This window comes from Syngnathus floridae, chromosome 12 (assembly GCF_059516105.1).
Source record: "Syngnathus floridae isolate MCC-2025c chromosome 12, RoL_Sflo_1.0, whole genome shotgun sequence".
Lineage (NCBI taxonomy): Eukaryota > Metazoa > Chordata > Actinopteri > Syngnathiformes > Syngnathidae > Syngnathus > Syngnathus floridae.
The window spans coordinates 4,445,738-4,460,221 of NC_142424.1; the positions used below are offsets into that span (position 1 = coordinate 4,445,738).

At 47.5% G+C, this 14,484-nt stretch overlaps 1 protein-coding gene across 4 annotated transcripts in view; it reads right to left on the reverse strand.

Moving 5' to 3' along the window:
* The window catches only part of LOC148389634 (uncharacterized), a 191,283-nt gene that overhangs the window by 60,802 nt on the left and 115,997 nt on the right, over window positions 1-14,484 (reverse strand). For all 4 annotated transcript variants that reach the window (XM_088391123.1, XM_088391122.1, XM_088391125.1 and 1 more), the window contains 2 exons: window positions 13,311-13,367; window positions 7,035-7,153 (listed from right to left, as the gene is read on the reverse strand). The gene's annotated coding sequence lies outside the window, so the exon portion shown is untranslated. The remainder of the gene's footprint in view (window positions 1-7,034; window positions 7,154-13,310; window positions 13,368-14,484) is intronic.

A 14,484-nucleotide genomic window follows, 5' to 3' on the forward strand; every position in this document is an offset into this window, starting at 1 on the left:
GCACACACACGCGTGCGCACACATACACACACACACGCGTGACTCCTGACTGGAGTGTTGCATGTCTCCCTTGTCAGCCAGATGCAGATTAGAAGTGACCGGCGGTACCATCAGAGAGCGGCGCCTGCCTCGTGTTTTCCGGTGAAGCATGCGTCCAGACACATCTGCAAGCAGTTGACTGGGCCTTTTCCTGCCGCTCTGTTCCTGAGAGGTCTGGAAGGGCGACGCTCCGATGCTGACCTTATTGTGCCCCGCCTGTCACTTAACCTTCGTGTTCCATGTCAGCTCCCCTGCCGCCGACGTTCAAGCCGCGCAGACTCTGATGCAGAACACAACACGACACCAGCGCCGTTTAAAGTGGCCGACCTCGAACGTGGCGAAGAGGCGGCCAAGGAGTAATTGAAAGGCGTGTGAACTAATTCCAGCTTGCCTCGTGGTTTCTATAGAGAAGTGGCAGCTGCTGTCTTGTAAAGCGGCGGTCACCGACAAATGGGCCGTACAGAGACGGAACAAAAAATAAGAGACAGAAGAAGAGCCGACGACTTCCAGGAAAAAGAGAGCTACATTTAAGAGTCAGTAGTAGCAGTTAAAAGACAATTTGACCGCCCGCGCGGCGTAATATGTGGCAAAAGCCTCCAAAGTTAGCCTCCAAAGTTAATCCAAGCATATCCTACCGAGAATTCAAGTGGAGTTCAGAACAGCTCGACTCCTTTCCCAGCTCATCAGTACGGCACTAATTAGATAAAGAATACAAGACTGTTATATTGTCCGGCAACTGATTTTTTGGTTTTGCTCAAAGGATGCAAATGGCACGTGTCTTTGGCACTCACCGACTCAAATCTTGATAAAGTTTTGTCGGGTCAAAAGTCAAGTCAAGGCAACGCTATCATTTGTTTTTAAGCTTGTCTACTAAAATAATTTTTACTTTTGCCCCGTAACGTGTCTGTGGTTGTAAGGGCTGAATCTCAAACCCCCGGAAAACAAACAGGACTTCTCGCCCAAAGTGTTTATGATCCCGACCCTTTGAAACCAAGCGAGTCACCGTGATAAACTGTTTCAAAAAGTTTACATTTTCTTTGCCTCTAGAGCCTAAGAAACACAAGCTCGTGCTGTATAAATCTGTCAGGGGCTGCAGAGTTGAGCGTATACAGAGTCATGATTTACACGTTCCAGATGAGAGATTACAGGACGGCGGCGTTGGCTCTTCTTCGTGCGCCCACTTCCACCAAAGACCCTTTGAGCGCTAACATCTTCAAACATTGTCTTTTTGCCGGAGACGCCCTGGTGCAAAAAAAACTGGCAACATTTTGAGCCAGAAGGACGGACATCCAAAACATGAATGGTGAAAATCTCACAAAATTTCGCCTTAGCTTGACCACAATAAGACATTGTTGATGATGTATTCAGACATTTCTGCACACCCGTCTCCTGGGCAACCTTGCATAATAACAATTTGCAGAAACAAAGGACTCACACAGACTAAAAGAGACGCTCAATTGGACAAAACTTGTGTGTGTGTTTATGCTTATGCGGTGTAGGCAGCATGCTTTTCTCCCCGAGGCTCTCGCCCGGGGTGCGTAAACAGTGATCCTATGGTGCCGGGCAGAACAATTCAGTGTCAGGGAAAAGGTCAGCGATCGCTGCTCGGCTCCATCGGGTCAGAGAGGGGAGCATGAAAATAAAAAGCAACAGAAAAAAGGGGGCTAAAGTGGCGAGGGCCCGGAGAATATGTTTCCAATAGACCCTCGTCAGGCCGCGTTAGCATCTGCGTCCAACACGTGCACCGCGGGGATCGTGACCCTCCGCTTCCCCTTCCCTTGCACTCCCCGGCGGGCCGAGCGGCCTGCAAGGTCACCACATGGACCAACGAGGCACAATATAAAGTGACCCCCAGCAACTGGCCTACGCAGAAGCCCCCCCCCCCTTTCCCCTCTAACACCCCTTGGACATTTTCAGGGAGCACTAGAGTACTAGCTCATCCCTGGCAGGGTCACTGTCAAGCCGTAAAATCACACCGGGGCCAGAGGCGTGGCCCGAGCGGGTGGAATGGGGCGAGGGTACGCCCGCAGCGCCGACGCGTTGATCAACGCCGACGCTCGCCGTCCTGTCGGCCGTCATCACGGGAGGAGCGCGCCGAGCTCGGGGTAAACACGGACGGAGCGGCGAGACCTTTACGCTGCTTTTACCTGCAGTAACCGGAGCCGCGTGTGGCATTCTAAGATCTAACGCGACCTGATGGCATTGCAGAGAGGATAACCATCACTTGGAAAATGTTGCCGCTGTGGGGCCGCGTTGGAAAGATGAACTTTCTGGATCACTGTTGAAAAAAAACCTCCTGCTGTGGAATCTATATTGACGTCGTGATGTTAATTTTGGGGTGTGATTCCTATGGTTGAATTTTTTTTTTACAGAAAATAATATATCTTGCGTCATTTAATATATAACCTCTCATAACATTTAACCTGAACATGCACCTGTTGCCCTCCAAGTCAATTTGATGTTTCATTTCTATTGATGTCATTTTTGCAAAGTCAAAATCTTTATTTTGGCTTAGAGGTTCGAGGAGATAAATAAATAGCAGACTACTCAAATCTGATGGGCGGATATTTTATATCTGATGCTAAATCGGCTGTAATGTCGGTTGTAATCATTTTCCAAATCGATCAAAGACATCGCAAAATAAGATGCTGCAGCAATTTGGCCCTCTGCGACTGCATTTGATTATGTCTCGTTATTTTTCTACTATTAGTCATTTCCTAATGATGTCATCAATGTCATCATCCTCACTATTAAAAGGCTCGTCGCAAACAACACAAGATGTCAAATAATGAGGAGGTATCGAGGTAAGAAACATTCTTCCGCTTGACAGGGGGAAAATAATTATTAATTAGGAAGGAACGCTTCATTTAATTAGTCTTTTTGTTAAGACAATGAAGGGAGATGAACTTGCATGGGGAAGATGTGTTTTCCAATGCATGACAATAACGGGAGGATGGGGGGAGGAGAAAAGAACAACATCCCGGGCTAATTTGAATACAGTCCTATTAGTCTAATGACCAGAGTCTGTGATCACTACTCATCACCATTAATGCCACAACTCTCCTTTGCTCGCATTGCCCAAGGCCCGACTTTTTCCCCTTAGCCCACATTCGGCCGGGGAACCAACGCGTTTCCCCTTCCGCTACACATGAAATGTGACATGGAGACACTAATGTATGTGGAAAGGGGACGGAAAGCCGGGATGCTGAGACACCGCGCGCTCCTCCTTTCGCGGCTAATGATATGACGTGCCACACGGAAACTGAAGAAAAAAAAAAAAAAAAAGCACACACAACCTTTCGTGGTTAAAAGCCATCAGCGGCGAAGCACGCTTTTCTCTAAACGCGCTAATAGGTGCACCTAACGAGCTTTGACCTCCCGTCCGCCGGCGTCCGAGACCATATTGACATCAGGATGATGAAGATGCGGCGGCGCTGCGTTCAAATGAGTTGGAAGATTGCAAAAAAAAAAAAAAAAACGGACGCATTTGCAGTTGCATGATTTGCTCCTGTTTTCTGCTTCACAATGCACAACGGCCGCTTATTATTTTAAACACATGTTTTGGATATAAACAAGTCATGCGACTTGCCGCGATTGGGGAAAAAATACTCTTGGGAAAGCTTCTGGAAATTGTGATACATGCAGAAATGTGTGGAGGAATGTCAAAGGGAGCTGAAGATTTAAATTTTGGAACACTTTCTGGCACGCTGGTCAACGCAGAGGAAATAAATCAGTTTCACGGCTAATCATAAAAAACCTTGGGGAATGTTTTAAGTAACATCTTAGCTGTTATACAACTGTAGCTTTATTGATTTTCTCTAAACATTTTTAAACTAAACCGGGGCCTAAATACAATTTCATGGTGTGTTTATCACATTCGTATGACCTTGCGCACACAAGTTCCCTCTCGACTGATTGTTCGCCGATTGAAATCCTCTCATATGTGTCATCAAGGGCAAAACTCGGATGAAAGAAAACCTCAGCCGTTATTACAGCATCAAATGAGCATTGAAGTCATTTGGACGAGCGACGACCCCCCCCCCCCCCCCCCCCTTCGCGCGTACCGGCAGCACATGACAAAACAAACAGGTCAGCGAGCATGAGGTGAAAACATGAAAGTCACACGTCTAATGCCCCGGCATCATCGTCACCCGGCGCCATTCCACTCGGCCGGACAAAGTGGCACAGCTGGCAGAGAAAAGAGCAGGCGCAAAGCAGGCAAGAGTGTTAAATGACCCACGGTGCTCAACAACCTTGGTGACTGGGGAAGGCCAGCACTAATTAACGCCGGGCGGCCATTTTGGCTGTCAGGGGGAATCGTCACTGTGGGGGGAGGAGGGGGGAGGCCAGTCCTTGGATTCACCCCTTTGGTCGTCCTCGTCACTCGCCCGCGGACTATTTTTCACCCCCATCCTCGAACCAACCTCTCACGCCAGCCTGACCCCCCCCCCCTCCGCCCCGCCTATGCTAATGAGAAGAACATTTGTCTGAGGAAAAGGCCGACTCCAACTGTGTCAATCAAAACGCTGACCTTTCACTTTGTTTCTGCACTCGCCACACCTCAGGAACTTAAATCCTCCCAAAAAGGGTCACAGGGACCAAAAAATTAGCCCTAGCTAGCGCCGTAAACGTTAGCAATGCGGACTTCCTGTGTGTGACGATGCCACGACACCTGATTTCGACGTCTCAGTGCAACACAATGAGTTCCAGTTACTCGTCATGTTAGCTCGCCCTCATCAATCAGACTGTTGCTGCGCAAAGTGCGGGAGGCAGCCGTGCTCTCTGCGTGAGTGCTGGAAGCAAGAACATCTTCCGCAGCCAAACACGTCTATCAATCATTCTTCCCGATTCTGACACGGCGCCTCAGAAAACCCGAACGTCGCGTCGCCTTCCGCAGACGATCCGCTGCTATCGCATGACGCGGTCGGATTCGTATTCATCGCCGGCAATTTATGGATTCATTTATCAGCCGCTTTCCTATTTGTTTCTTTTAATCGGCCCCGGGGGTGCGAGCGTGGCCTTGGCCAGCCACCAGCGCCGGAGCTTTATTCCTCTTCACACAGGCCGAGTGTTAACGCCGCTGGCCAAGTTCACAGATTTGACTGACTGTAGACTTAATGCCGCTTGCCTTGTTTTCAGCACTTGTCCCTCCAGATTTGCCACCCTGGCTGCACAATTTCCTCCAATTCTAATTATTCATCAGCTCGTTATGCCCGTGCCTGGGCGCCTCCCCTAATTAGAGGCGACGCGGGCTTCGGTCCCGGGCTAGCCCCGAGTGAGGGAACCAGTTCCGAACCAGTCTGCGGCGTGCGCCCGTGGACGACTGGGTAAGTGCCAGCCTCTCGGAGTACGCGAGGGAGAGGAAGGGCCCATCTTGACAGAGTGATTTGACGCCGCTTCACACACCATCATACTGCGGTGCCCCATATCTGTTAGCATCACCGCTAGATGTTTATAGCTAAGTCTTTGTTTCACTGGTGTTATGTATTGCCACATGAGTGTGAAGTTTTTTTTTTTTTTCTTTATGTAGATTTGTTTAATGCCGTCAAGTCGGGGTGCTGAGAACAGTGTCAGTGGGCAGTGTAGACAAGCGTGAATTATTAAATCATTGTTCCCTAATTAACATCAGCCCCTCCCACTCCTCCTTCCCTTAGACTCTCGGGCTAAGAACAATAGAGCGTGCCTGTGGTTATTTAAATGAACATTTTCCGCAAACAGAAACAAACAATGGTCCCTTGTTCGCGTCCACTGACACAGCTGTTTATATTAACATGTTTTGTTTTTGCTGCAGAAGCAGTAGTAGCGTTAGCATTAGCTAATCGATGAAACCGCCATGTGTCGAATAAAAATAAGACACAAGTAACTCTATTGTTCTCAGGCCAGTCCAAAACTGCAACACACTGTATCAATTTAAATGGTGACATAATACTAACCTGCCTGGTTAATGTTGTATTTTTGGAAAAAATAATGCTTGGCAAAAAGTGCTTTTAAATATTGGACATATTTGAGGGCAGATGTAAAACCAGCTATACAGCTCACATTGTTAGCATCTTAGCATGTTGTAAACATCATCGGAAGTGTTTGACTGTTGAGTTGTTCTCCACGCCTCGACGGGTAAACAACATTTTCAGTGACCTAAAACACAGCTTGCGTGCAGACATAAAGCCGAAACGTGGAGGGAAAAGGTACCTTCTTAAAAATACCCGCGTTCGTGACGACGTGACCTGAGCCTCGGGAATTTAACGCGACCCCGTGTGTCATCTTTGCACCTACATTTGCACATTAGCCGATGTGTCAAGTGTAGTAATTCTTTGTGCGGTCCAGCCTCCCCCCCGCTCATTTTCTCACAAATCTGCGGTCGAAAAAATTTCGGACTCACGCTAATGCATATTCATTAGCCCCCTAATGCTAAGACTCACCTATTAATATAACCAAATACATTACATGCATAGACGGTGCTGTGCTAATTAAATCCCTGTGTGTGAGCGCAGAAATATGTAATGCTGACATTTAGTCAAGGGAGATTTGGGGGAGATGAGGAGAAATTCTAGCGCTGGGCTGAAGCCGGGCCCGAGGCGAGCTGGCAGACAAAAGGACAGCGGCAGGCGGCGAGTCTGAGATCGGGAGCGGCGGAAAGGTCATCTCCGTGAAAAGGCTAACGTGTCAGTGCTTTTGTTCCCGGCCCTCGGAACATATGTTTGGCCCTCCTCCACGGCTGCCCCTCCTCCCCCCGCTATCGGGATGAAATCTAACCTCCAGCCCCCGTTGCAAAACATAAGATGAGACACTCCGCACATGCACAAACACACGCGGCGACGCACGTTGGTGCAGCGCTTATGTTGCCATACAACAGTTGTTTTGGATAAATTGCCCGATCGCTCACACCGGCGGAAAGCGACACCGTCCGAGAGCACCTGTCTGATTCTGCGTGCATAAATCCAGATAAGCTGGACCTTGGCGAGCATGCAGTGAGTGAAAAGAGTCCAAATTGGCACCTTTTTTTTTTTTGTAGACTGATGTGATGGTTGCTCCGTGTACGCCTCATGATTCTCACTCCAGCTCGTTTAGTGCCGTTTCTTACGATACCTGAAGAGGAACATCTTTGGAAGAATATCTGCAAATCATAAAAAAAAAAAGTCTCAGTTTCCAAATGAAAAACTGTTGACAGGATGTTGCGCACAAACGACTGAAGGGATCAACCTTGGCCAATGAAAATAACCCCTGTGGCGGAAGTAATAAAATATCAGTAAAGTAATCTAATCTTTGGTTAGCCAAATGTGGAGCTTCAGTCATGAGTTTGTGTAGCGGGGAAATGAGTCAACCACAAGGGAAACATGTTGGCAAGACTTCTTTCACCTCGAACAGTGAAAAAGGTGAACTGCTGGTTTATCACCCCTGGACTCGCTCTTCCTCCCTCAACAACAAATCCGAGGCAGAGTATTTTCAAACGGGGCGTAAGGAGGAGGAGGGGCGAGTGAGGGGGTGGTCATCAATTTTCCCCCAAACTGCTTTCATATCAGAATATTTTTTCAAAAGGTTCTTCCTCAAGGCAGCTTTAAGAAGTTGTCTCAAGTAACCACATTCCAGCACTGGTTTTTACACCTTGGGTAACTTCACACCTGGAGAAATATGCACGGAAGTGAGAACATGACATGTTCCCCAACACCTGCATGAAGCTTGAATAGCTTGTGGCTTCATCGGAAACCGGCAGAGGGTGGAAATTCTTTGCCGCAATAATGTGCACGTGGCGGCTCGATCTCCATAACAGGACGATTCTCAATTTTTTTTTTTTTTTGTAATTTGATCCGTTTTGATAAACTATAAAAAAAAAATGGACATTTCTCCAGTTCTAATTATTCCTTGCTGTCCAGCAGGCAAGCCAACTATCCAACAGTGTCAGTCTGCATCAGGTGAGGCCATAGTGACGTTCAAAGTGTGTGTATGTGTGTTCTTGTCTGTGTGTGTCAAGGCAGGACTCGAGGTCGTTCTCGTTAGCGGAATGAGAGCCACTGTCACTTCTAGATTGTAACTAGTTGCCAGACAACTTGCATCTCAGCTCTCTTAAACAACACACTCCCCCCCCCCCCCCCCCCCGCCCTGTTACACCAAGTGCATGTGCCAAACTCGGTGACCCACATTGTGACATAAAGTCCTGGATGACACTTTGGACCGGTCCGTCCACTATTCATAGCTCGGCGCTGGTCAACGCAGTCAAATCAGGTGGAGAGCGAGAAAACAGCCAATGCTGCGTGACAACTGTTTGCCTCTCTATCGTCTATTCCTGGCCATGTTTGCGCTTTGGTCCATTTTGTGTCTGAGAAATCACCACCGGTGCCACATGGGTCCTTAACACACACACACACACGCACGCAGACACTCGGCCGTCGTGAAAAAAACATGCCGCCGAATGGAAAACAACACCGGAGAAAGGGGCGGATAAATAAATGATGGTGTCAGGGCAGAGTGCGAATAGCAGCCGTGAGGATGCGAAAGGAGAGGAAGGCAAAGTGATTAAGGCTCCAGAGCGCCGGCGATAGGCCTCTTCCTGGTGGTCTCTGCGGACCCCGCAGATGAGGCTGAGAGCGGGCAGACGGGACAGGCAAGCTCTCAGGCTGTCGCCGCCAGTGATGCCCGACCCAGGAGACCAGGCGAGATGGGAAAAAACTCATAAAAGCTATTATTGCGCAGATGGTTTGTGCTCTTTTGCCTTCCAAAAAAAAAAAAATCCGAGCAGCTCCCGACCGGTGGAATTCACATCCACTCAGGCTCATCTCGGAAACGGCGGCTATGTTTGCAGATCTGCGTGCGTCTCAAAGCGCCCGCTTAATTCCTTGGGCACTAATTCTGCGGACATACCGCCGCTTGCCGCTCAAAAGGAAGCTATCTCACAATCAGGGCGTGAAATGCTAAAGAGCTTCCAGCCAATGCGCCTGCTTGTGTGGCGTTTTCTCACAACGAGTGTTCATTTGACATTTAGTAAATCATTACTGCAGCCGTGCCTTTAAGCAAGAGACGCACACATAAACGTGGCGCAAAAAAAAAAAATCATCAAGACACACACACGCACACATGCAACCTTTATTAACACTGTTAACATGTGAGGTGACCTGATTTCATTCATTGCCAAAATGACACATTAAACCGAGAAGTGTGTGATCAACGCCCCTGCAGCCTGCCTGATGTCAGCTTATAAAAAAGAAAAAGTGAGGAAATATTAGTTTATATTTAGCTTGACAGTGTTCCCCTGCAACATTGCGATTTACAAATTATCTCCAAATAGCTCCGACTCGACCTGCTAGGAACACATACATCAGATTGGTAAAGTGGTATCGGTGTCGGAGTATCGGCACACATTTTCAAGTCTGATGGAAGAGGTCCAGTACTTTCACTAATGATAATAATAATAAATAATAATAATTCCAATGGAGGCTCAGAACGCCCCGTCAGGCTTTCACACGTCTCCCGCATGTGCTAAGCTTCGTCGCGGCCCCTCTAATCATCGGCAGGCTGAGGGTTGAAAGCTGATAAAAACCCGAGCGATACGGCGGCCGCTCATCTGTCCGCTCGCCTCTCGTCTCCGCCGACAGCTGATGGATGGCTGATGGCGAGAGATTCACGGCTGAGCGATTGCAGATGGACGCGAGACATTTCTGATGTCTGGCAGTATGGGGAATTTTGGCGCAACACTTAGTGACCTGCAAAGGTGACACTCTTTACAGTCAGTGGCCACAATATTGACAGATGTCAAACTCGAGGCCCGAGGGACATTTGGGAGTCGACGAGGCCTCCTGCTGCCCACACACAATGTCTAAAATGCTTTTCTCCCCTCCTCACTTAAAAGAATGTTGCTGTTTTGTCCACACGGAATGTTCTGGCTCCTCACTTTCCGAGTCCAGATCTATACGCAAATGCGGCTGACGATTCTAAAAAGGCACCTGTAACACTTTTGTTCCATGCATCCCAATGTTTTGTAGCAATGCTTTAAGCCCGTTGTCTGCTTCATTATCTCGCAAAGAGCTTCTAATGTCTCATCACTGCACTCACACGCATCCTCTTTTTTAATCCATAACCTCTTAAGGCGGCCATAACGACCTCGGACGGTCAAAAAAAACCTGTAAAAGGTAGCGACGGCGTGCCTACGCGTTTGGTACGCACGTTTTTTTCATATCAATGAGTGCACCGGGTGGAGTGGAGCAATATCCACCATCAATTAAAGATGGAACAAGGAAGCAACAGTCGCGCTAATGTCGGCCTTGAGAGGCTGAGCGGGCTAATCGATAGCATTAGAAGATATTGTTCGTGTGACACGTGAAAAAGCAATTTCGAATGGCGGCGCCAGCAAAAAAACGCAAAGCAAAACATTTCAACTGTTTGGTTAAAACGGTTTTCTGTAACGATTGGTCGCAGGAGGACCCACGTGAGCCTCGGAGGTAAATCTCCATTGCAGATTGTGTGATTGTTTTTTTTTTTTTTGCATGGCACGTGTTTGCTGGGATGACACGGGACCGGCGTGACGCCCTTTCGATTTTTTTTTTTTGCACGGTGGTGGCTCGGCGTGACGGTGGACTTTGAAGTGTGCGGTCGCCGCCGGCTCCGTGTTTGTACTGTTATAATTGATGACAGCGTAAGAAATTAGCTATTTTTTTAATCGTACGAAATGGAATATTATTTTGGATAGTGTTAAGATGATGTGAGGGTGCTCTCTCTCTCTAGCCACACACACACACGTGCGCACACACACACGTGTGTATGGCCTGGCAGGGCACTCGTATCTCAATACACCACTGCACTCGAGTGAGTCCAACAACGAGAGACAGGTTCCTTGTGTGTTTTAACATACTTGGCCAATAAAGATGATTCTGATTCAGATTTCCTTAGTTATACAAATATGGAAATGGCGCTTCACTTTTCCCAAGTCATTGAGACACAGAGCCAAGACACGCACACACACGCGCGCGCTAACTCCGTCTTTGGCCGTTCGCCTCCGAGCGCTTTGACTTGCTCGGGCTGATATTACAAATTCAAACTCCGCCGGAGCCTCGGCCTACCTTGACGCTCGCCTGCCCCGACACCTCAGCGGAGACGAACGCTGAGACGACGCCAGGGCGAGGCGAGCTTGCCCGGCGTCTTCTCGCCTGACAGCCAACATGTTTATTATTGGTGGCCGTCCCACGCTCGTGAAGAAGGGACAGGCGACGGTTCTTGCCGTGCCCGAGGCGGGATGGAGGCAGACGAGGTGGGGAGACGCTATAACAACTCACACGACATTGACCTATCGCGTTCCCCCTCGGGGTGTCAATGAGTGGGAACGAGGGGGTTAAGCCATCTCCGCTGTGGTGGAACTAAGCAGGAATACGCGAGGGAAAAGACGAGGAAAGGATGTTATGAAGATTATTGTAAGAGGGCAAGCGCTGTGTTGTCAGGGGGTCGTTGATGTAGCGAAGGCTATTTTTAAAATCATACCACTTTGGGTGAGATAGGGCTCACTCGGGGACATACCAAAGCCGCAGGTGGTGCTAAAACTCCAAACAAGAAATTCTATTTGGGTCAAAACAAGAAACAGCTAAAGAACAACATAAAGAAACAACAAAATGGCCAATAACAGCAACATAAAACCTCTAAAGCACAGCTGACTGACAAACTGTTAACTGTGTTGTTTGACAGCATTTGAACGCTATTGCTAGCCCGCTAGCTAGCTAATTTTCTAGGGCGTTATTTTCATTCATTTTAACACGAAGCGCATTTCTTCTGTCGTCTTTTGTTGGGTTTGCGTGGATGGGTACTTAAATAAAATAAGTTGACATGCCACCCAATACATAAATATATAAATATATATATTATTTTGTTATGTGTATTTCCTATGACGGAGAATCAAAATGATCATCTGTTGGCAACATGAGGCGCAAGTTAGTGTTTGGCGTAGAGGCGCACACGTGGGCGTCGAGAATGAAAACCCGTGTTTGTGAACTCAATATCGCGACCTCTGACCTGCGCCATGCTGTGCGGCGGTAGCCTTTCTTGTTACATTTTATAGGGTCAGGAGTTCACAGTCCATCCATCAACGTCTCAAGCGGCGTGAAGCTTATTTTTAGCCAAACTGAAAAGACTTGAAGCAGATGAATAGCGAGAAGATTTATAGTTTTGGTCACCTAAATCTCGACAAAAATGGGGCCCCCCCCACGTCCCCCTCCCTCCGCTACTTGACCCAAATGAGTCGGTGCCAATGTTGCACTCGCCCTCCGAGGTCAAAAAGCAGCAGTCCCCAGGGGCACGGTGATATTATTTCCAGCTCCAACTCTGCCGTTAATGATCTCACACACTTTTAAGTAAAGCGGCCACTTGCAGAATGCACCTGTTGTTGATTCCTGGCTTCCAATGCCTCAAGGGTAATGAGATAAACGCCATCTTGTTTGCAACAGTCGATGAATACAGCAAACTGAGGCCGAAAATGCTCTTCATTAAAATTGGGTAAAAAAAAAAAAAAAAAAAAAAAAAAAAAGTGAGGAGTGGGGGGTTTCAAATCCCCTAATCTTGTTCCATACCAAAATTCAGATTTGAGATATTTCAAAATGGAGTGTATCTGTGCCCAATCCCTTTTAATGGGATTTCCCTTGATCTACTTGAAATAATCCAGCACAATTTAAAAGGTACAGGTTGGTCGAATTAATGTTATTTGCTTAAAAAAAAAAAAAAGGGGGGGAGGTATGGGATGCAAAAAGAGATTGCTTTTCAAACTCCGAACCATGGATTTTTTGGGGACGTTAAATTGAAAAGAATCATAATCTGCTGGCTCAGCTGCTCCTTCTTCCCCGTGCATGCATATTATCGTACTTGGCTCGTTGTTTGGCTAGTGTTTTGCCAATAGTGAAGTCAATACGTGTCCTAAGCAGTGGGAATTGGAGCCCTAAATGGACGGAAGTCCGAGCAGTAACTATTGTCATTAGTCCAACTGGGAATCCCACTTGGACGTCCCTGGAGATGCCAAGCTGTCCTTTCCGTATGTGACGATGCATGGTAGCGCCTCCGACCGAATTTGCACGCCATTTTCCTCACTTGCACGTAAACGTGTCGAAAAGCGGCTCGGGCGCTCATACGCACACACGCACAGGCAGACTGGATATGGAGACAGAGGCACCCCAACGCCAAATTAATTTTTCATAACATCATGCTCAATACAAAATGCAATAAGTGTTTCTTGTAAGACGACTCCCGGGCACTTATAGCACTTGAGCATGCGGCGGAGGTCCGGTCTACATGTTTGTCTGACTTACTTTGACTCCAGGAGGCTGACATCTGATGCTGAGGAGGCCCGGGGGCTGCTCGGCTGGCTGCGGGAGAGAAAGAGGCGGGACAGTGCGGTTAGCGATAGGTGGGCACACTCGCCATCATCCCGATCCGTCACAAAAGAGATTTGCCTTCCGCTGGAGAGGAACAGCAATAATCCTGTTCTGCAGGAGCATGATAGTCAAAATGGATGTCTTTTCATTGTTGATCCTTTCAGTTTGGCCTCTCGCATTTAATAGTCTCCTAAGCTACACTGGAGCTGAACAATTAATCAAATTCAAATCCAGGCCTATATATGTATAATTTATTGTTTTATTTTTCAAAATCGTTCACCAGCTCGCTCCGGTTGGATTTGAGCAAAAAAGAAAATTGTCTGCCCGACGACAACTGTGTATGCTCACAATCATCCAGAATTGACAAAACTAAGACGATTGAATTAGACCTACATTACATGACATCATCGGTCCATAAGTAATATTTATCTTCGTGAAGCGCCCGACTTGTCTGCAGACTAACAAACAAGTGATTTAAGGACATGGAGATATATGAGAACTCAGTGCTTGCTGGCTGTTTTAAAAATAAGAATGAGCCACTGTTCCAGCATTCATCGCAAAACGTTCCCACGGTTCCGGTCAACATTTGTTCCGTTGTGTTTTTTTTTTCTTCTAATCAGGATAACACATCAGCGACTGTGTCTTGGTGTCCAGAAAATTCCCCACCAGAAATAGCTCATAAATGACAGTTTGTTCAAGGTCGTGAAGCATAAGAGGATGTTCTCACTACAAATTAGTGGGAATTGCACTCTATGACATGATACTTTTTTGAATGAACCATTTCGAGGTAACTAAAATAGCCTGAACCAGTAGTTCCTCTGAAAATATAGCAATTACCGGGATTTGGACACTTTTTGGCTACGAGGCAGAATTTGCCCGGGTCAGCTGAACGTCCGCAAAAGGCCTTGAGGGAGGAAAGCGACATTGACATGCAAATGATCGTCTCGAACTTTATTGAGCGGGTACATTTAAGTTAATTTGCTGTTGGGAGTGGCTAATTGAAGTAGGCTCCTCCAGTAATTCTTAAGGAGTCAATGCACCTGATTTAGAGGAGGCCCGCTCGTAGATCTCCCCATTGACAGCTCGGTTCGCTCCGCATGTGACATAA